The sequence below is a fragment of the Bubalus kerabau genome, chromosome 11 (genome assembly GCF_029407905.1).
Source record: "Bubalus kerabau isolate K-KA32 ecotype Philippines breed swamp buffalo chromosome 11, PCC_UOA_SB_1v2, whole genome shotgun sequence".
In the NCBI taxonomy this organism is placed as follows: domain Eukaryota; kingdom Metazoa; phylum Chordata; class Mammalia; order Artiodactyla; family Bovidae; genus Bubalus; species Bubalus kerabau.
In genome coordinates, this window is record NC_073634.1 from 48,046,505 (window position 1) to 48,068,836 (window position 22,332).

The window sequence follows — 22,332 nt, forward strand, 5'->3', positions numbered from 1 at the left end:
GGACACACCCACATCCTAAGAGTTGCTATGCAGACTTGATGAAAGTATACCATAAATGTGAAGAGAAAATTCACAAAATAAGATACACAAATGTCCTATAAACACGCAGAGGTTGGCTTCTAAATATCATTCTCCAGTGAAATGAACAAGGTTTCATTAGATAAAAGGTAAGTGCTTAGTCACTCAGTCATGTCCAACTCTTTGTGACCCCATGGACTGTAGCCCACCAGGCTCCTCTGTTCATGGGAGTCTCTAGGCAAGAATAATGGGGTGGGTTGCAATGCCCTCCTCCAGGGAATCTTCCTGACCCAGGGATCGAATCACTGTTGCAGGCAGATAATTTAACGTGTGAATCACCAGGGAGCTCATAGCTGGGATGGGAAAATTCTGAGATGGTCCTAGCACAACTTACTGCACTAGAAAATGGAGCAATGCCAAAAGAATAATGGAAGGAGCTCAAGGGTCACAAGGTCACAGGTACTCACATGAACTGATTTGCCCCGGTCATTTTTGGAACAATTTGAACATAAAAATAGGCAATTACAGTAATGCATCAGCACCCACTGATTAATAAAAAAGTTATATATATATAGGAACTTCAAGGAAAACAACCAACCAGACAATAAAAAGTGAAGAACAGTAAGCTCCTCCTCACAATAGAGTGTTAATATGAAACAAATGGTGGAGTTGGAAAATTATCAGTGTGTTTTAAAACTAGTAAGTTGGAATTTCCTTGGTGGTCTAGTGGTTGATTCCACACTTCCACTGCAGGGCACATGGGTTCAATCACTGGCTGGGAATTAAGATCTTGAATGCCATGCAGCAAGGCCAGAAAATAAATAAAAATAAAAATGAATGCAAAAGAGTCCATGATGAACAAAAAATCAAAATAAATAAAGTTAATAAGTTATTTAATGTGAAATTGGATATTTATATGCATAAATTTATTCACAAATTATCTTAAAAGGGAAACACTGAAGTGAGTTGTCATTTCCTTCTCCATGGAAACTTCCTGGACAAGGGATCAAACTCACATTTCCTGTACTGGCAGGTGTATTCTTTACCACCAAGCCACTAGGGAAGCCCTCTAATAATCCAACAGCTAATTCATGTGTATTTTTCTCGAGTCAGACACTGGCTAGATGCTAGAAATAAATTGTGGCCAAGATTCAATCTTTGTTCCCATGGACTTCAAGTATAGCAGCAGCAGCAGGTGAGACTGATAAGTAATATATAGCAAAAAAAAAAATGAAGATCTTCATATAGCAGAATTGGAGGCTGTGTTCTTCAGTGTCAACATACATTGTCTGCAGTTGGTGATGGAAACAGTATCAGTGGAGTTCAGTTTCTCATTTTCCAGGATGATGAAGGTGTGGCGGTGTGAGCTGAAGAGAGAGGAGCCAGGAAGCCACAGCTCAAGAGCTGAAAGCAGCAGACTGCAGGAGGACGTCAACCAAGAGGGAAGGGCATCATTGAATCTGTGTGTAAGATTCAGCCAAAAGCTGTTGGCAAGATAGAATGGGAGCTACAGCAACAGTGTCACATATGGGCATCCTTTCCAGTCCTTAAAACAGCAGCCATCGACTGAAGCCTATGAGGCAAATGAGCAAGCTCTCCTGGTCCCTGATCTCCCTCCCTAGGTGGTTTCTTGGCAGAAGTTCTCCCTAAGGTCACAGACAACTCTCGACTCTGTAGCAGCAGATGGAGATCACATGAAATGAGCTGTGACTCTGATGTCGTTTCTTTGAGTTTTGCTCTATTAGCTTTCCAAGCAGAGCAGAATTGAAATGATCAAACTGGCAGATTCTGTAATGTAGCTGCTGTTATGGAGATAAACACGTGAACACACACACACGTGCACTGAAAAGGCTCCCACTCTGCTTGTGGGAATTGCTGGAGCGGCAAGAAGCTGTCTATATGGAAATCCCAAGATTTCGTGCTATGCATGCAGCCATGTGTACACCTTGCAGGCGACCCCAAACAGCTGGAAATGCAAGAAACTCAAAAGGGGGTAAGCAGAGAAGATGCTGGGGAGAGGTGGGAATGCACAGCCCTGGGTAATCGTGCCAAGTTTCCTGGGGTGTATTTGCAGGCACTGGTGCTGACAGCCCAGCACTGCACTGATTTAACACTGGCTTCCTCTCCCATCCTGACTTTTCCTGTCCTGTGGCTTCTGTGTGCCATATTCCAACCCACATACACCTTCATCCTCTTGGGGGCAGCTGCTTTCCCAGGTGGTACAGGTCAAATTATTTTGGAACTGAAAGATGTGCACGTTTTCATTTCAGGCCATCAGCTGACCCCAGCTCCCCTGTTTCAGAATGGCCTTGACTCTGAAAGTGCATAAAATAGAGCAGTGCATGTGATATGGTTGAAACTGCACAATTGGTACAGGTTCAAAATCAAAATTCCATCTCATTCTGTAATATGTCTAATGTCTTATTATTTACCTCCTGGCTTCCTGACATTTTACCTCCCGAACCCAGGGACACCCCGAGCCATGATCCTGGTAACTCTCGCAGGTCACTAACCTACAGGCCGCCCAGGGTTCGCTGTCTTCTGGTGGCTGATGCTGCACTCTCCTTGAACTGGGATACCTCTCCTCTCTCACTGGCCCAGGGGCTTTACGGAAATGAAATGAAAACCCCTTAAAAGTAGTCTAGCCTGGAGGCTTATGTACCATTTTAACAAAGGGCGACAAATTTGTGGAGAAGACAAAACACATAGGAAAAGAGTTTCTAATTTCTAGGGTCAGTAAATTGCGGGAAGGTTAATATATGGGGAAACTAATGATGTGAGAGGGGCTGCAATAACAAAGGGAAGTAAGACAGGGGAGACAGAGCAAGGGCCCAAGAGGGAGAGGTGTGCTGCACCTGACCTGGGGTGAGTGCTGAGGGGGAGGACTCAGCCAGGTGAAGAGGTGGGGGCAGCTATTCTGGGCACACAATCTCTTCCTGACACACTGGGCACGTCTGGGAGCAGAGGGCATGTGGGAATGCCATCAGCTTTGTATGCCTGGAGTGCTCAGGGATGCGGTGACACCCAGTGAGGCTGGGGGCCAGCCCTGCAGCAGGAAGCGGGCCCTGCTGGAGCTCTCCAAGGAGGCTGGAGTTTATCACCGTGACACTAGGGATCTGTTCAAGAGTGCTAAGCACGAAATGTCTTAAAGGCATTAAGAATATTAAGAGGAACAGGACCTGTCTGATTTGCACTTTGGGGTATGGTTATAGTAATCAAGAAAGGCCATCCATCAGCTAGCTACTCAGATTTTGAAAATGAATACAGAATCTATCCATCCGACTTGCTATTAAGGTTATATTCCATGTGAGATCATTTCAGAAGAAAAGGAAGGCTCAGGGGAGGGCCCTACTGAAATCAGTGCTAGATTTTTCAGTTCAGGGCAGCACTTAATGTGTCATAGGTGGATGAGCTAAGTAAGATGAAACTAACATGACTGGAAAATATTTGCATAATTTAACACACAGCTACAATAAAAAAGTCTGAGCACCGTCGCTGGGTTTTTTCCATTTCAAGTCTTCTAAGTGTGATCTGATTCAGGGATCCCCCAACTTCCAGGATCTAATGCCTGATGATTTGAGGTGGAGCTAATGTAATAATAATAGAAATAAAGTGCACAATAAATGCGAAATGTTTGAGTCATCCGTAAAGTGTCCCTCACCCCCGATCTGTGGAAAAATTGTCTTCCATGAAACTGGTCCCTGGTGCCAAAAAGGTTGGGACTGCTGCTCTAAAGCAAATGATGTCACTTGGATTCCTGCTTCCCCACTGTCACTGTGGGGATGCTCTGTCTCCCACTGTGATGACCTGAGAATGTGTCACAAGTGGGATGCTCACGAAGCTATGATTTAAGTGATGATTTTTATATTTAGTCTGAATTGTTTCCTATCACTGTCCACAATCTCTTCCCAAACACAACATGTGTGCACACACATGCCCAGACATACCACACACACACATACACATGCACACATGCCCACAAACATATATACACTGCTGGCCTTTTTCAATTCAGGCTAACCTGTGGCTCTGTCGTCTGAGGGGAAATGCTATTAAATAGCCTTAGCAAGAGATTGTCAAACCTTTGCCAGTTTCCTGCTTAATAAAATCTACTCATCTCTTCTCCTCTCTCAATGGTGCCTCTGTTTTCACATTTAGCCTTTTCCCTTGCAATAAGTTAATGGGACAAGTAGAAACCAACTTGGTACCACCACAAAGTGCTGAGGGAAAGGTACTTCTGGGAAGACTGAGATAATGATTTTAATAAACAGAAACAAGCAGCTTTCGTGTGATTTCTCAGCGGAGGACTTCTGTAAACTGACGTCTAAGGAAACTAGCTTAGGTTGACTTTGTTGTCCAGTTATTCTGGGTCTACCCTCGCCTCTGGCTACTGGTTAGGTTTCTGCAGTTTTGACATTGAATGTGTTGCCCTATGACTAGTCAGGATTGTCAATTAAAAAAGATGTGCCACATGAGAGTTTCGAGTTAAGTTTTATTTGGGGCAAAATGAGGATTGCAGCCTGGGAGACAGCACTTCAGAGAGTTCTGAGAGACTGTTCCTAAGAAGCAGTGGGGGAAGGTCAATATATATTTTGGTAAAGGGGGAGTTTAATGTAATTGAGCACTTACTTTACAAAAGATTTTCTGCTATCACGAGGAGCTGATGTCATCGGGAAGGGCTTTAGTGCTTTTCTAGAAAGATATGAGAAAATGCAAGGATTGGGATCAAGAAATCAGTTCCTGAAAATATCTAACTATCTAAAGACCTGTTCTACTAGATTCCCTGGAGCACAGAGTGCCCACTCTCCACCCTAAACTCCCTCGGGGGGTGTTGAAGGTCAGCAGCTGCAGCAGCACAGGCTTCAGTCTCTGCAGAGGCAGATGGCAAATGTCCTTGCTGCTGTTGTTGAGTCACTGACAAATGCTCTTGGCAAGTGCCAGTTTGTAGATGACAGGACCAGACCCGGTTCAACCACAGTCAAGAGGGGGATGGTATGAGTGTGAGAATAAGGTAAAGCCTGCTCCGTGGACACCCTGCTTGGCTCATCCTGTGAGAGAATCAGTTCAGCTTTGTAAGCCTACCTGTAAAAGGGAATGATGTCACCCTGTCTGCCTGAGTTGCTTTTACTCAAACACCTCTGATACCAAATTTGTAGGGTTCTTTGTTCCCCACAGTGACCAGTTTTCCAACTGGTGGTGGAAAGGGCACCACCTAGCTGTCCTTTCATTCAGTTCAGTTCTGACATGGACCACAAAGGTGATGCAGACCCCACAGGTGAAGGGCTCGGTCCCACTTCAGACACAGTCTCAAGTCCCAGCTGCCACTGTACTTCTGAACAACCAGCTGTAAGTCAAGGGTTTCCATGCTTCCCCTCCTCAGTTTTGATGATTTTATAGAACAGCTGACAAAACACAAGAAACAGTTTATTACAAAAGATACAACTCAGGAACAGACAAATGGAATCACTTCAGGGGCAGAGTAAGGAGGGAGGAGCAGGTGGATTCCACGCCTCTCCAGATGCACCCTCCCAACTCCTCAGCTAGCTCAACTGTTTTTGAAGAACTTGTTAAGAGCTCAATCTCCAGCCCCCACCCCACCCCTGGAGGTCGTGGGTGTGATCATCTCAACTATCCAAGCACTTGGGCTTTCTGGTGACCAACCCCATCCTGAGGGTCTAGGGGTTCCACTCTAAGTCACTTCAATTAGCATAAACCCAAAGTGATGGGAAGGGACGCAGGATGAATAAAAAAGACACTCATATTGAAACAGAGGGATTTCTCTGGTGACCCAGTTGGTAAAAAATCCACCTGCCAATGCAAGAGATGCAGGTTCAATCCCTGGGTCAGGAAGATACCCAGTGAAGGAAATGGCAACCCACTCCAGTACTGGGAAATCCCATGGACAGAGGAGCCTGGTGGTCTACAGTCCATGGGGTTGCAAAGAGTTGGACACAGCTAAGTGACTAAACAACAATTAATGGAGGAGGACAAAGGGCAAGTTCAAGCAGCTGCTAATCAGGGAAGGGAAGGGGTGCAGAGACAAGGGATGAACAGCTAAGAAACAATAGTACAGCCTGGCAGCGGGTCCTGGTTCCCCTTCAAGGGACACACAAAATATCTTTGAGCTCGTCTGCAGAACTAAAAAAAACAAGCAGAAGATATTAACTACTTGATGAAGCACTCCTCATTCCAGAGAGGTCACATCACCGCCTGACACCAGGTGATCTCTGGCTTGAAGGGATGTGGGTGGTGGAGCCTTGCACACACCTGAATTCTTATCAGCAACGCTATCCCTGGACTATAGGACTCCTAATACACAACCTTTCCTCCTCCATGGGTATACCCAGACACACAATTTTGAAGGCATTAGCCCACTGTGGACCCCTTTGCTTGGCAAAGAAATGAAGCTATTCTTTTTTATTTCACCCAAAACTCTGTCTCCAAGATTCAATTCAGTGTTGGGGTACAGAGGCCAGCTCCAACTTCAGTATCACTCAGGAGATATCAAGGTTTGGGGAATTCTGTGCCATGAACCAGGGACAAAGACCAAATATATTCCCATATCATACTATACTTCCTCACAGAACCATAGAGAATATTAAGTAGGCACTCTATAGGAGAGTGTTTTATGGATTCTAAAATGGCAGCTGATGCAATTATTTCACATTCTTGCAATAATGAAAGGGTATATACTGCACTAGAGCAACAGCTCTGCTCTGTTATCAAGGTTGTTGAATCCAGTGATTTTGTTGGTTCTAATTATTCGGATATGACATGTGTATCCCCTACTCTCCCCTCATCGTTTGGGAGAAAACAGTCTCAAATATTACCCCTGAAACTTGAGCATACAGACACTTAAGGTAGTTATAAAAGCCAAAGTAATACATAATTGCCAGATAAATAATTATCAATGGCAGGCCAAAGACCTACAATCTTCATGATCTTGAAGGCTGATACCAGAGGTTGATGACACAATCATGACGAATGAATTAGAACTGTGCACAGTTCTGCACTCAGACCCTACATTTCACTGTGGTGGTGAACACAGAGCCCAACAGTCAGACATCTTATCAGCTATTTGGAAACATTTATAAGAAGTGTTTTTAATGACATGACTTTTCTTTGTTTATTTGGGCTCCTATGTGAGAAACACAACCTCATGGAAAAATCAGTATATAGTCATTTCCTTTCTGCCTTGTTACAAAATTCCTGGTACTTTTATCTGTTTCATTTGGTCTTTTCTTCTTTTTTCCTTTTATTTTTTGAGAATTTGACATTCTGAGCTAGGATAATAGCAGTTTCATAGTGCGTTATATAATAGAGTTGTTCTGACTGAAAGGCACATCCATTTCAGCCACAGATTTAAGAATTCATTTTTTCCTTTTAGAATTACTTTTTATTTCTCCATTTTCTGTTAGACTTACCAAGACCTCAATATAAATGTGGTGAAGCAGGCAGTTTGTATTTGCCTACAATTCCCATTGCATGAATTTCTGAATGAGCTTGTCCTTTTCTTGCTCTTTGGGCTGCAGTTGACCTCTGGTGATCACAGCAGCACGGACTCTGTCCTCTGGCTCCTTGTGATGCCCTAATCACCCAGACACCCATTCCCATCTCATTTTCTTCCCTCTCTAGTCATCTTCCTCTTCTTCTCTTCTTGGTCCTTTACTACAGAAAGTTGCATTTTCTTGATACTTCTGCTTTCCATTTTAACTTTTTTTTTTTCCATGCTGATAAGCCAGAAGAAAGGTAAAGGAGGGGTTTTGACTGGGGACCCAGCTGCCACCTGACTTTATCCACAGTTCTGCTGGCTTTTTTCATGTAATATATCAATGGTCTGTGATATGTTATGATACAACATAATATGATATGATATGATACAATATAATATGATATAGTATAATATGTTATATAGTATAATATAACTTGATACAGTATAATATAACATGATGCAGCATAATATGGTATGATATTACATCATGATATAGTATATTAGAGAATCCTTCTGTCCATGGGATTCTCCAGGCAAGAATACTGGAATGGGTTGCCATTCCCTTCTGCAGGGGATATTCCCAACCCAGGGATCGAACCTGAGCTGCAGATTCTTTACTATTTGAAAGAAGACATAATACACCCATGTCATCTCTGTTTGGCCTTTTCTGGTTCTGGACTACTATTCCGACCTGGATTTCAACTCCTCTGAGTGAACAACCCAGCAGACTGGTCCCCATGCCCTGAAGGAGGCCTGGCAGATGGAGATGTGGGTTAGAAGTCAGAAATACAGACAATGTATGTTCTGACCTGTCACATCCACCGGCCAGCTGGGGGACTATGGCTAAGTCCTTTATCTTTCTTGAGCATCAGCCAGTGAAAGTCACTCAGTCATGTCCAACTTTTTGTGACCCTGTGGACTATAGGCCACCAGGCTCCTCTGTCCATGGAATTCTCCAGGCAAGAATACTGGAGTGGGTTGCCATTTCCTCTTTCAGGGGATCTTCCCGACCCAGGCATCAAATCTGGGTCTTTTGCATTGCAGGCAGATTCTTTACCATCTAAACCACCAGGGGAGCCAACTTAGGTTTAAAATAAAAAGTGGATTCTAAAGGCCTTTTAGACTCTTCCCTTAAAAGGCCAAATGCCCAGAGAAACTGTGCATATGCTGTGCTCCATGCATGTGTTCACCCAGGGTCCTGCCAAGATGACTGGGCTCTATCTCTGCCTGTCACACTAGGAATATCTGAGCCATAAAGGTCCACAGAGTTAAGAGCCTGAGCATTAACCTTCTGATGTAACTTAGCCTCAAGCAGCACTGATTCCACAGCCTGACAGCTGTTTAGGTCAGGAAGAACTAACTGTTCTATAATTCACAGCACTGTTGAACTCAGCCTGGATCAGATCCTGTAAAAATATTTCAGCCAATTATGATGAAGTCACTAAGGGAACTCCTAAACACACCCAGGACATGGCATGCCTTTCAAATGAAAAATAAATGAAAATCTCTCTTTCAATGAAGAACTGGATTCTAAATTTTAAAACAGAGAAAGGCAGCACTGTTTAATGATAGGATCTGGAAATAAAGAGGCAGCATTTGCACAATTTATTGATTTGTTCTTTAGTTGCTAAGTTGTGTTCCACTCTTTACGATCCCCTGCACTGTAGCTTTCCAGGCTCCCCTGTCCATGGGATTCTCCAGGCAAGAATACTAGAGTGGGTTTCCATTTCCTTCTCCAGGGACTCATCCTGATCCAGAGATCCAGCCGGTGTCTCTTGTGTCTCCTACACTGGCAGGTGGATTCTTTACCACTGACCCACTTTGGAAACTCAGTAAAAATGGGTCAGCATCCAGATACCTGAAAAGATTTGAAAATTCAAGAGAATACCAGTGTTAGGATGTTAAAACTTCATGTGTCATAATGGGGTCATGTGTACTAACCTCAGGGGTAAATTTTTGCTTTCTATTTTCCTTTTTTATCTCTTCCTAATGGAGTTTCATCAATTGCAGTCATCTCACACACTAGTGAAGTAATACTCAAAATTCTCCAAGCCAGGCTTCAATAGTACACGAACTGTGAAAGGAAATCAGTCTTGAATGTTCATTGGAATGACTGATGCTGAGGCTGAAACTCTAATACTTTGGCCACCTGATGTGAAGAGCCGACTCATTAGAAAAGACCCTGATGCTGGGAAAGATTGAAGGCAGGAGGAGAAGGGGCCAACAGAGGATGAGATGGTTGGATGACATCACTGACTCAATGAACATGAGTTTGAGCAAACTCTGGGAGATGATGAAGGACAGGGAAGCCTGTAGTGAGCAACTGAACTGAACTGAACTAAATGGGGTTTCATAATAATTCTTTCATAGTCCATGTAACCAAGAATCAGTGGCAAAAGATAATGCAACTTTTTTCCCAGGGATCTGGGGAAAATCCAAATAAAATCGATTATATTCTAATGTTCCTCTCAGTCTTTGGAAAGCTTTCTTGTAAGTCTCATAATATCTCATCACCTCCTCACCACAGCATTCATCTGAATTTTATACCAAGCTGAAGTGTCTTCCTTGGTAACACACAAATAACTTTTAAAAATAAAAAATCCATAAAATAAATAACAAGACAATTACCTCAAGAAGACGATTAACATGGGATTATAGGTGAACAGTTCTGATACTGCTAAACTTGTATCATGGATCTGAACAATTAAATAAATCAATACCAGGTGGTGGGAACCAGTTCCTCATCGTTGGAGGGTGAGATTTCCGTTGAACAAGTGACAAAAGCTATAATGAATCCTTTGTTCCTAGGCTGGATTCAAAGGCACCAGTATGAACTCATACCTAAAATAGATACAGAAGGGAAGATTAAAAAATTATAGATAGGCATGTAGCCATGAGTTAGTAAACATACATGTATTTTCTAGTCTGCCCCTGAGAGTGTCTAGAGGCAGTGACAATGCATTATATGTGAGCACACAGACTTCCAATTTCTTGGTTTCCAACGTCCTTCTCCAATAGAGTGACCAGGACTCGTGCTTCTGGGGCTGGGGAAGGAAACATACAAAATGAACCTGGGGTTCCTTGTTGTTTCAGTAAGGAAGAAAGTACTCTAAAAACATAATAGTGGGAGCTTGTGAAAGGTTCACTAGAGCTAAACTGAAAGAGTTTGAAATGACCAAATCTGGAACAATCTGAACAGCAAAACACTGTGCTCATGTTCAGTTGCTGCAGTCATGCATGACTCTTTGTAACCCTATGGACCATAGCCCGCCAGGCCCTTCTGTCCATGTGATTTTCCTGGCAAGAATACTAGAGTTGATTGCCATGCCCTTCTCCATGGGATTTTACTAATCCAGGAATTGAACCCACGCCTCTTGCGTCTCCTGCTTTACAGACAGATTCTTTATCATTGGGCCACAGAGGAAGCCTAAATACAGCAGTACTGCATTGCAATCCAAAGTATTAAATAAATATCTATGTGTCCATACTGATATGGATAGGAAACCATTGGTCAGCATTGTACACTTTTCATCCTTAAAGAGAAAATACACTAGAGATCAGTGCAAGACAGAGCTCAGTGGAGCTACTTAGAAATAAGTCATGGATGACTCTTCAGTTCAGTTCAGTCACTCAGTTGTGTCAGACTCTTTGCAACCCCATGAATCACAGCACGCCAGGCCTCCCTGTCCATCACCATCTCTTGGAGTTCACTCAAACTCACGTCCATCGAGTTGGTGATGCCATCCAGCCATCTTATCCTCTCTCGTCCCCTCTTCCTTCTGCCCCCAATCCCTCCCAGCATCAGAGTCTTCCAATGAGTCAACTCTTCTCATGAGGTGGCCAAAATACTGGAGTTTCAGCTTTAGCACCATTCCTTCCAAAGAACACCCAGGGCTGATCTCCTTTAGTATGGACTGGTTGGATCTCCTTGCAGTCATGGCAAATAAAAGAAATAATTCAAAGTGTAATCCAACAAAAGAAAGTATTAGGATAGTTACAAATGTTATTTTACATACAGTGGGAAGATCCTAAGCAGAATTTATTAATTTTAACCACAATTTAAGGACACATTTTCTCACTTCTCATCCAACACATATTTAATGAGTGTTAAATATATACCTGTTAAAACAGGTAGTAACTCTCAATACACTTTGATATTTAAGTGCATAATTATATGTTTATGAATATTTGAGGGCAGGCTATAAGAAGCTGGCTTCACCAGCTTTTAGGGATCTAATCAGGGATCTAATTTCTGCTCATGGGAGGCTCCTAGTGCTAAGGGGGATCAGACAAGGCTGGCCCTGCCATCCTTGATGTGTTTACACGTTTGCTTCTAAGCAAGCAAGTAAGGTCATTGTTTCTCTGGTCTGGAACCCAATAACAGCCTCTGTTGTGCAGTGGGCTGCAACCACTGGTCAAGTGAGTTCTTCACCCTGGTCTTTTTTTTTTATTTATTCATGATCTGAGCCACAGCCAGTTCCTGGTCTTGTTTTTTCTGACTGTATAAAGCTGCTCCATCTTTGGCTGCAAAGAATATAATCAATCTGATATTGGTTGTTCAAGCCTCTTCAAAAGAGCAGTTTTTACATGTACTAACTAAATAATAATCTATGTATATGTGTATCTATTATTTATTAACATGACTGCCTCACAGTTAAGTGCCTCACAGTCCAGTACAGAAAGAGCCTTAAGAGATCCTGTAATCCAAAATCTTCATTTACCACATTAAACTGAAGTGGAAGGCCATCGAGTCAGCCAGGGTCACATAGCTGAATCACGGCCAAATAGGGCTTCAGATTGTTTTTCTTTTTTTTTTTAATTTTATTTTTTAACTTTACAATATTGTATTGGTTTTGCCATATATCAACATGAATCCGCCACAGGTATACACGTGTTCCCCATCCTGAACCCTCCTCCCTCCTCCCTCCCCATACCATCCCTCTGGGTCGTCCCAGTGCACCAGCCCCAAGCATCTAGTATCGTGCATCAAACCTGGACTGGCGACTCGTTTCCTATATGATATTATATATGTTTCAATGCCATTCTCCCAAATCATCCCACCCTCTCCCTCTCCCACAGAGTCCAAAAGACTGGTCTTGATGCAGGCCACCCTTCCAAGTTTCCCTTTCCTTAGATATTCCCTCTCAGCTGTATGTTACTCTTTAAAGTTTCTTTTATATCTTTAATCCTCTTATAGTTGTTTTAAAACTCTTTACATTATACTTCTGTTCAAATTAATGTGCAGTTTCTGTCTCCTGATTGAACTCAGACAAACACACTTAACTTTTAATGATTCTGTGAGCATTTAATAAATTCATTCAGTCTAAGTATCTACTACAATCCCTGGCCTTTACTGATTTTCTGATAAATGTTAACACTATTAACACCAAATCCTTATCATCATCAGTCTTATCTTCATCATCATCAAGAGCTGCAGTAGTGGCATGGATTCCTTTAGAGATGATTGCTCACAGTTTTATAAAGATATCTGTTACAGTTACAGACATAGAAAGCAAACTTATGGTTACCAGAGGGGAAAGGAAAGAGGGAGGGGTATATTAGGAGTTTGGGATTAACAGATACACATTACTATATATAAAGTAGATAAACAACAAGATCTATTATATAGCACATGGTACTATATTCAGTACTATTAATGACCTACAATGCAAAATAATCTGAAGTATTTATATTACTCAGTTATATGTATATAAATGAATCACTTTGCTCTACATCTGAAACTAGCAAAATAATATAAATCAGCTATACTTCAATTTAAAAATGAGAACTCCCTAAACCTGCCTTTCCCACCTGTTGGCCCCTACCCCCACCATCGCCACTGTTAGTACTGTGAAAATTAAGTCAATATTACTATCAGGGGAAATCACTTCTAGTAATTAGTATGACCAAGGCAAATCAAATTGCTCTATATTTTAGTGTTTTCATTTTTTAGAAAAGGGCTTATAAAGTCTGCTTGCCTCCCTGGGTGAACCAAATGAGTTAATTCTTCATGTAACAATTGCTTGAAGTGTGAAGTGCTATCCCCCTATGAGACCTTATTACTGGGAGGATGTCCATTTAGAAAGAAGTGTCCCCTGTAGCAAAAAGAGTCCCCATCTTAGCCGCCTTTTTATTAAAAGTTAACATCAAGGATTTTAGATGATTCACTTTTACAAATCAGCTGCATCATGAATCTTTTTTGTTTCCCTTGGAAGTTTTACCATATCTTTCTATGTATGAAAAACTCATCAAAACTGAATAAAAGGAGAGGTAATTCAGTCTGGATGTGACCTATGGTGCTGGAGTTTCTGTAAGAACAATAGAGGATTAACAGCTAAAGTAATGAAACATCATCTTCATCAAGACATTAAAGGCAAGGTCATACCAGGCTCCTTCGGGCAAACGATGAGGGTCACCCAGGACCAGGGTGGGTTAAATGAGATATTTGCTTTCACAATGTCCAGTGGTATAGAGCATCACATTCAAGTTGATTGGGTCCTTAACAAGCATCCCATCATTGTCTTGTTTCCTTCCTTTGTAAATGCTGCTCACATTACACGCACCACTCAGCTCCATCAATAAAGTGTGGTATGTGCTTGTTGTGTTTATTATGTGAATTAAACACAATCTAGGCCATTATCAATAAAAAATATTAATGCACTAAGTACTGAATATCTTTTGCTTGCTCTCAATAAACTCACAGTGTAGTTAGACTTAGTGGCTGGAGCAACTTAGAATTTTTTTTTTCTTTTTTTTAATTTAATTTTATTTTTAAACTTTACATAACTGTATTAGTTTTGCCAAATATCAAAATGAATCCACCACAGGTATACATGTGTTCCCCATCCTGAACCCTCCTCCCTCCTCCCTCCCCATTCCATCCCTCTGGGTCGTCCCAGTGCACCAGCCCCAAGCATCCAGTATCGTGCATCGAACCTGGACTGGCAACTCGTTTCATACATGATATTTTACATGTTTCAATGCCATTCTCCCAAATCTTCCCACCCTCTCCCTCTCTCACAGAGTCCATAAGACTGTTCTATACATCAGTGTCTCTTTTGCTGTCTCGTACACAGGGTTATTGTTACCATCTTCCTAAATTTCATATATATGCATTAGTATACTGTATTGGTGTTTTTCTTTCTGGCTTACTTCACTCTGTATAATAGGCTCCAGTTTCATCCACCTCATTAGAACTGATTCAAATGTATTCTTTTTAATGGCTGAGTAATACTCCATTGTGTATATGTACCACAGCTTTCTTATCCATTCATCTGCTGATGGACATCTAGGTTGCTTCCATGTCCTGGCTATTATAAACAGTGCTGCGATGAACATTGGGGTACTCGTGTCTCTTTCCCTTCTGGTTTCCTCAGTGTGTATGCCCAGCAGTGGGATTGCTGGATCATAAGGCAGGGATGCTCAACATCACTCATTATCAGAGAAATGCAAATCAAAACCACTATGAGGTACCATTTCACACCAGTCAGAATGGCTGCGATCCAAAAGTCTACAAGTAATAAATGCTGGAGAGGGTGTGGAGAAAAGGGAACCCTGTTACACTGTTGGTGGGAATGCAAACTAGTACAGCCACTATGGAGAACAGTGTGGAGCAACTTAGAATTTAAAGTTGCCAGTAGGCTGTGAAAATCTCTCATGGTGATGTGGCAAAGATTTTGCAGGGCTCAGATCACTTTGGGTGATCACATTTTTGGTATGTTCACCCTGAGAAAAATCATGTTTTATTTCAGGATCTAGATTGATACAGTGACTTTTAGAAAGAATGCAGGATAAGGAGAACCCATGCAAGAAAAATAAAAACAGAAAGTCTAATTATCTTGGATCTGACAAGGTATCAGTGAAAATAGCAGAAAACATGGGAGCCAGAAGGTGGTGGTTGATTTATTAAAAGTGATGAAAGAAAAAAAAAGCTGTCAAAGAAGAATTCTATATCTAGCAAAGCTGTGCTACAAAAAAGTGAAGAAGAAATTTAAAAGTCCCAGATAAAAAATAATAATCAGATTGTCAGATAAACAGTAACTAAGAGAGTTCCTTGCTAGCACATCTGACCTATGCTGCTAAGTCGCTTTAGTCGTGTCTGACTTGGTGCGACCTCATAGACGGCAGCCCACCAGGCTCCTCCGTCCCTGGGATTCTCCAGGCAAGAACACTGGAGTGGGTTGCCATTTCCTTCTCCAATGCATGAAGGTGAAAAGAGAAAGTGAAGTCGCTCAGTTGTGTCTGACTCTTAGCGACCCCATGGACTGCAGCCTACCAGGCTCCTCCAGCCATGGGATTTTCCAGGCAAGAGTACTGGAGCTATAGGAGACACTATTAAGCAGTACTTTATTTTGAAAAGAAAGAACACCATTCCTTAACTTGAATACATGTAAAGAAATAAAGAGCACCAATAAAGATAATTGCACAGGTAAATACAGAAGGCAGTATAAATGCATTTTTTGTTTGTAACTCTATTTTACCCTATTTAATTTCCTTTCCCCATTTCCCCCTATTTGATTTAAAACACAAATGCATACTGCAGTGACTATAAGCCCAAACTGATGGAAACAATGCATACAGAGGTATTTTGTGACAGTAAGTGGGGAATGGAGACCATATCTATACAAAAGCAAAGTTTTTTGTATAGCATTAACATTAATTTGATAGTAATCCAAACTGCTGCTGCTGCTGCTGCTAAGTCACTTCAGTCGTGTCCGACTCTGTGCGACCCCATAGACGGCAGCCCACCAGGCTCCCCCGTCCCTGGGATTCTCCAGGCAAGAACAATGGAGTGGGTTGCCATTGCCTAGATTGGTATAAATAAAGATGTTAAGAATAATTCCCAAAGTAAACATTAAAACTTAAAAATATACAAGAAGAAGGAAGTAAATAATAAAGACAAGGGTGGCAGTAGATGAAACAGAGAATTAAAAAATAACGGAGAAAAATCAATAAAATCAAAAGTTGGATCTTTGAGATCAACAAGGTTGACAAAAAATTCTGACCAAGAAAAAGGGAGAGAGAGAAGACTCAAATACTAAAATCAGGAATGAGAGAGGAAACATTACTATTAATCTTGTAAGAATAATAAGGATTATAAGGAAATACTTTCTAAATGACCATAGAAGGCCAGTTCACACCCACCAGGACAACAATCAGAAAGTTGGACAGCACCACGCCTTGGCCAGGATGTGGAGAAACTGACCCTCACTCATTGCTAATGAGACTGTGAAATGTCCCAGCCCCTTTTAAAAACGTTTCATCAGTTCCTCAAAAATGAGATGTAGGATTACCATATGAATTCCTTTCCCAGGGTGGCCAGAACAGACTTTCACATTCTGAAACCACACAACTGTATCATCACCCAGTTGTGGAGGCTGGAAGTCTGAGATCAAGGTGTGCACAGGGCTAGTTTCCACCAAGGATGCTGGTCGGGAATCTGTTCCCTGCCTCTCTCCAGGCTTCCAGCATTTGCTGCCACCATGGCTTGTCCCCTGTGGTCCTTGGTTTGTAAGATACTTCTCTCCAATCTTTTCCTTCTTGCTCACAGTGTTCTCCCTGTGTGTCTGTGTCCAAATGTACCCATTTTATCAATAATTGGTGTCTTGATTCTGTACAACTCCCTTCCGTAGGGAAGCCCTTGGCAAAACCAGCTGTACATACTGCCCTGGGTTTCAAGGGTAGCCACACTTCATTGGAAAAGACTCTGACACTGGGAAAGATTGAGGGCAGGAGGAGAAGTGGTGACAGAGGATGAGATGGTTAGATGGCATCACTGACTCAGTGGACATGAGTCTGAGCAAACTCTGGAAGATGGCAAAGGATAGGGAAGCCTGGTGTGCTGCAGCCCATGGGGTCACAAAGAGTCAGACAAAACTGACTGAAAGACACAACAACAACAAACATATTCTTTCAATATGTTTCTCTTTGCTTAAAATAGCTTGTGAACATTGTCTTCTTTTTGCAATCTGGTAATTTGTTATTAGAAATGGAAGCCTGTATATTGTTGCCTCCTTTGTCAAAGATAAGATGTTCATAGGTGTGTGGATTTATCTCTGGGCTTTCTATTTTGTTCCATTGATCTATATTTCTGTCTTCGTGCCAGTACCATACTGTCTTGATGACTGTGGCTTTGTAGTAGAGCCTGAAGTCAGGCAGGTTGATTCCTCCAGTTCCATTCTTCTTTCTCAAGATTGCCCAGAGGGATGGTATGGGGAGGGAGGAGGGAGGGGGGTTCGGGATGTGGAACACGTGTATACCTGTGGCGGATTCATGTTGACGTATGGCAAAACCAATACAATATTATAATTAACCTCCAATTAAAATAAATAAATTTATATTAAAAAAAAGAAATGGAAGCCTGGTATATATGTTTAAGGCAGTTTGAAATGTGTTCCTGTAGGTCTGGATCCTGTGTGCTGGGGAAAGCTATTAAAGTGTTTCAGGCAAGGTCCTTTATGCCCAAAGCATCTTGTAGGAAGATTAATCTGTCTGTTGAGTGTGGTGTGAGTTAGCAGTAAGCCCTTCCTGACCTTCAGTTGCTCTGGGGGCTCTTTGTCAAATGCATTACTTTCTACAACTGCCATATGGAATTTTTCATCTGGAATAATCTCTAGAGATCTGAATATGGGTGACAGAAGAACTATCTCCTTGTTTTGATAAAAGAAAACCCCTGTTTTCCTTGAAATGTTATTTATGCCTGATGGGAAATTCTGTCAGAATCATAATATCAAGTTTTACAGCAGGAAGGAAAGGTTTAGCTTAATTTTCTCATTTTCAGATAAGGAAAGTGGGGTCAGGGGGATTTAAATAACTTTTTCAGAGTTATAAAATAAATGAATTCTTTAATATTTGGCTTAGGGAAAAAACCTGTAAGAAATCTGTATATTTCCAACCCATTTTTATTTCCTCTTTATTGTCAACCTTCAGTGATTCTGAATAATTTATCTTCACCTTGATTTAATATGCTTATTTATTTTTGCTCCGTGAATAAGTTTTATTTTTGTTCATAGATTATAATCTTTGAAGTCAGACACTGTATATTTTACTCATCTATAATTCAACACTTCACATCATTTAGAATATTATTTTGCCTGCAGTTACTGCTCAGTCAATGTGAGTTAATAAGTGGTCCTAAGACCACTCCCAGTGTGTTCTGTTAGCCACCATAGGCAATTACTTAGGATCTAGGGGATTTTCAAGTGCTTATGTTTGAAACCTGAAAACACATGTGTTCCCCAATATAAGAAAACCACAAAAATAAAATGCCTAACTGCTCACTAAACATCTGTTAATTATTCATAATTATCCATGAGTTACACATAATAAAAGGCTTCCTTGGTGGGTCAGATGCTAAACAATCCACCTGCTCATGCAGGAAACACTGATTTGATCCCTGGGTCAGGAAGATTCCCTGGAGGAGGGCATGGCAACCCACTCCGGTATTCTTGCCTGGAGATTTCCCATGGACAAAGGAGCCCGGTGGGCTACAGTTCATGGGGTCACAAAGAGTCTGGCACGACTGAGCGCCTGAGCACACACACACAGTAAGGGGTGCATTTACTCCGTCATGATGTGGATGGAGCTCTTCAAAAGCCGAGCCATATTCTCCCAGTGGAGGCAGGCATCTTTTGATAACTGAGCAATAATCCAGATTCACATTATAAACACTGATCATGACTATGAGCTATGAAATTTTTATACAGCGTTTTCTTCTCTGTAGTAAATAACTGTCCGACTTTTTCAACTTTTTTTCTAGGTACCTTTTGTTTCCCAATCTGCCCCTTAGGGTCATCTTTTCCCACAGGTGGAGGTGTCCTCCCTGGGTGCCCCCTCCCCCCTCACACCTATTGCCCCTTGGCTGGTGCACAGCTGCAGTTCCAGGGTGTCCCTTCATTCCTGGCTGGACTGACCAGAAGCAGGCTGCAGTCCACGTCTTCCCCTCCCTTGTTGGAGCCCCTCATTTCTCCAAAAGCGTATCTTTAAGCTTCTTCTTAAGAAAGAGTATGTGGGAGGCAAACTCAACAAAAAAAATGTAGATTTAACGATGTCGTGACTTCACACTTCAGAAAAGTTTCACTCTGTAAAGTTCTAAGATAAAAATAATTTTCCCTCGAAATTTGGGAGATATTTTTCCATGATTTTTACCACCTTGAAATTTTGATGAGAGACTGACTGCCTGTCTGGTTATCATTTCCTTGTAGATGATGTGCTTTATTTTTTCTTGCAAGAAGATTTAGAACTATAGCTTCATCCTTGTTATTCTGAAATCTCCTGATGAGATTTCTTTTACTCTGATTCGATTATAAGTAATTCTCATTCACAGAGAGAAACAAACCCAAGCTCAAATGAGCTTGAACAATAAAGCAATTAACGTGCTCCAATAACAGAGACGTTGACTGCCATCAACTCCCAGCTCCTATTTTGGTTCCAGAATTCCTATTAAAATGGTTTGTCTCTGCATTCCCAGAAAACCTGAAGCCATTAATTGAGGTTTCGTAAGTAGCCAGTCCACTTTTGAACCAATCTCTGTAGCCAGGGAGATGAAAGAGACTATAGACCCCAGCCCTGGGGCTGGGAGTGGAGTCTGCCTCCCAGGAACCTCAGGGCCCCCATCAGAAATAAAAGACTGCCGCGAAGAAGAGAGGGGAGACCAGGGCTCTGGGGCACTTAGCTAATTGCCACAAGAGGTTTCCTTTCTCCTTCCCATTTTTATTCAGGACACTCAATGGAAACTTGTAATATAGAAACTAAAAACTTTAAGAAAAATTATTACTTAGGAAAACCTGTTTGCTCCTTTTCCTGTCTTGTTTCTGTTTGGAATGCTCACCTACTTTTTGTTATTGCTCTTCCCTCCTCTCTTCTTTTAATGCTGTGTCCTTCAGTCCTTCTGTGGTCGAAACAATGATGTATCAGGGGTCTTTGCTCCTTCTTCAAATCCACTCCTGAAACCCAGACAGGGAACACTGCCCAGTGGACAGAAATTGAAATTATTTTTGTTGTAAGGAGGGAACCACATGTGTTTCATGCAAAGAAGTACAGATTAATTTACTCCAAACAAAATCACTGGATCTCGATAAAGATATTAGCTGCTGTGATCCCAGGAAACACTCGGCACCAAGGTGCTTAGAACAGGTCTTGCTGATTCCCAAGTCCCTGGTACATGTCTTATTGTTGTTGGCAAGTAACTCTGAAGGTCCACAGTGCTCTCATTCTCCTCTTTTAGCACAACACTATAAATCAGCCATACTCCAATGAAATTAAAAACAAATTAGACAACCAGGGAAACAGCTAAAATCTAAGGCTAGTGGATGATTTGTGCTCTGAAAATGTAACAGAAACTTAAATTATTTCAGATGTCAAAATGACTCCTTACTTTCTGAGAGGTTTATCTATTTTACTTTATGGCTTGTCATCAGAAGCCTCTAAAACCCCATAAAACATTGCACTGACTACTGATTCCAGACCCTCTTCTGAATTCCTCAGTCTATAGTCCATTGTTATCCAGCTGACCAGTTTCTGCAGAAGGGTAGGTGTGACTCTCAGGGCTTCAACCTCAACTGAGGGCACAAGTAGACCCAGCCGAGGAAATGGTTTGATCCCAGGCAGCACAGTGAGAAGGCTTGGGGCTCCACATCAGAAAGATGGTCTCAGTTGGTGAGAAACTGAGCCAGCTGAATAGCTTCTGATCAGCGTTCCTTTTGGGGCTGATGTCAGCTTTTGGCCATGAACTTGAAGCTATTTGTGTGAGGTTATATATGTATGAAACCCAAAGCACTGAAGATGGCTGTAGAAGGGATAAGCAGTGCATCTGATACAAGTGTGACCTGGGGCTAAGTTCATGGGGAAAAATGGTCTTCAGCCCTAAAACAGAGTCCTCATTGCAGAGGGGCACATGCTGAGAAGGGAGCAGCAGTGGGTAGTCCCTCAGAGCAGGCAGGGAGGAGGGCTGAGCCTGACCCTGGTAGGAAGGTCTGACAGCTGAGCTGATGGTCCCACATTTGGCCATAGAGCCTGAGTCATTTGTGTGTTCAGCGGGCAGAGCCTGCAGCCACCCAAGTGCACATTCTGCCCCACCCCTGGCTCCCAGAGCCTCTGGACCTGCTCTGAGCAGTGGGCCTGATGTTGCCCACAGCCCTGGGACTCCCTGTCTCTCCCACACAGTCCACAGCTTTATTCCACCCCTGGTTTTCCCCATCATTAAGTCCTGAGTGATTCAGGGAAGACAAGCAACAGAGCCGCTCAGAGAATTACTCTTTTAAGTTCTAACTTCTTAACTGGCCTTTGAGTGAAATGATCTGCTTCAGAGAAGAGTTAGGGCACTAATTAGTGTTTTGAAATCCATTCAAAACCAGGATAATAAGATTCTAAATTCCTAACTTTGCCTCTGAACTAAATCCTCGAGCTATTTCTGAGTGGTTTCTTAATTTCTTTGTTCTCCACTGCTCAGCATTCATTCATACTCTTTGTCTAAATTATTCTTACTACTCCAGGTTGGTTTAGAATGAGGAAGGTGTCTCAGATGTGACTGTACAATTTTCAAGCAAGAAAAACTCAACTGACCTCCCCTTTCATTTATCTCATTGCATCCTAAAATGAAAAAAAATCAATCTGCTTTTCATTAATGTTAAAGAAATGAGCAGGAAAGCATAGAAGTGCCCCCACCCCTGCAATGATGTGGATGGATTCAGAGTGAGTCACAGTTCTGTGCTCCGATTTTCTCCAGTCCTCAAAGGAAACAATGTAAGTCATACATCACCACCTGCATGTCTCTGAAAGATAGATTGAATGACATTCTGAAAGTATATTCAGTGGTTAGGCAC

General features: G+C 41.9%; 1 long non-coding RNA gene across 2 annotated transcripts; it reads right to left on the minus strand.

The window, feature by feature from the left end:
- Window positions 1-9,088: 9,088 nt before the first annotated feature.
- Window positions 9,089-21,669, minus strand: LOC129622420 (uncharacterized). Of its 2 annotated transcripts, XR_008699976.1 has the most exons (4): window positions 21,023-21,669; window positions 20,344-20,454; window positions 10,139-10,351; window positions 9,089-9,368 (listed from the first exon to the last, which is right to left on the minus strand). It is a non-coding gene; the product is annotated as an uncharacterized LOC129622420 (long non-coding RNA). The 2 variants fall into 2 exon arrangements; XR_008699975.1 differs by lacking the exon at window positions 21,023-21,669 and having other exon boundaries at window positions 20,344-20,666.
- Between the last annotated feature and the right edge of the window lie 663 nt (window positions 21,670-22,332).